This window comes from Monopterus albus, unplaced genomic scaffold (assembly GCF_001952655.1).
Source record: "Monopterus albus unplaced genomic scaffold, M_albus_1.0 scaffold343.1, whole genome shotgun sequence".
NCBI classification, from domain to species: Eukaryota; Metazoa; Chordata; class Actinopteri; order Synbranchiformes; family Synbranchidae; genus Monopterus; species Monopterus albus.
Genome location: NW_018128223.1, coordinates 360096 through 360856, shown reverse-complemented (window position 1 = coordinate 360856; position 761 = coordinate 360096). Strand labels below are relative to the sequence as shown.

Below are 761 nucleotides of genomic sequence, written 5' to 3'. Positions count from 1 at the left end.
TTTTTCAGTCTAGTGGTCCTGCATTTCACACTTCTGAACCTCCGGCCAGCCTTCCTACGCACCCTGCGGTGGTAAATGCTCTGCAGAGAGGGCAGTGGAGTCCTGGTGATCTTCTCCGCAGTCTTTACCACTCTCTGCAGGCGCTTGCGATTCATAGCACTAGTGTTGCCATACCAGACAGTGATGCAGCTGGTCAAGATACTCTCAATAATGCAGCTGTAGAAGTAGGTGACATGCCAAACCTCCTCAGCCTCCTCAGGAAGTACAGCCGCCATTGGGCCTTCTTGACCAGCTGTGTGGTGTTGAATGTCCAAGTGAGGTCCTCACTGATGTGGACGCCCAGGTATTTGAAGTTGCTCACCCTCTCCACTTTGAGCCCCCGGATGAACAGTGGCTGATGAGATCTCCTCTCCTTCCTCATGTCCACTATCATCTCCTTCGTCTTGTCCATGTTGAGGCTGAGATTATTGTCCTTGTACCATGACACCAGACCAGCCACCTCCCTCCTGTAGGCTGCTTCATCCCCCCCACTGATGCGACCTATCACTGTGGTGTCATCCGTGAACTTTAGGATGATGTTGTCTTTGTGGGAGGTGACACAGTTGTGGGTGAACAAGGTGTAGAGGATGGGACTGAGGACACATCCCTGTAAGGTGCCAATGTTTGTGATGATGCTGGCTGAAGTCCTATTGCCAATCCTGAGTCTGGGGCCTGCCAGTCAGAAGGTCCAGCAGCCAGTCAGAGGGGGGGGGGCCGGCTTA

The 761-nt window shown here is 53.2% G+C and overlaps 1 protein-coding gene across 1 annotated transcript in view; it reads left to right on the top strand.

Annotated features, from left to right (window-relative positions):
- The window catches only part of sh3glb1a (SH3-domain GRB2-like endophilin B1a), a 23244-nt gene that overhangs the window by 1087 nt on the left and 21396 nt on the right, over window positions 1-761 (top strand). The gene's annotated exons all lie outside the window — the stretch shown is intronic.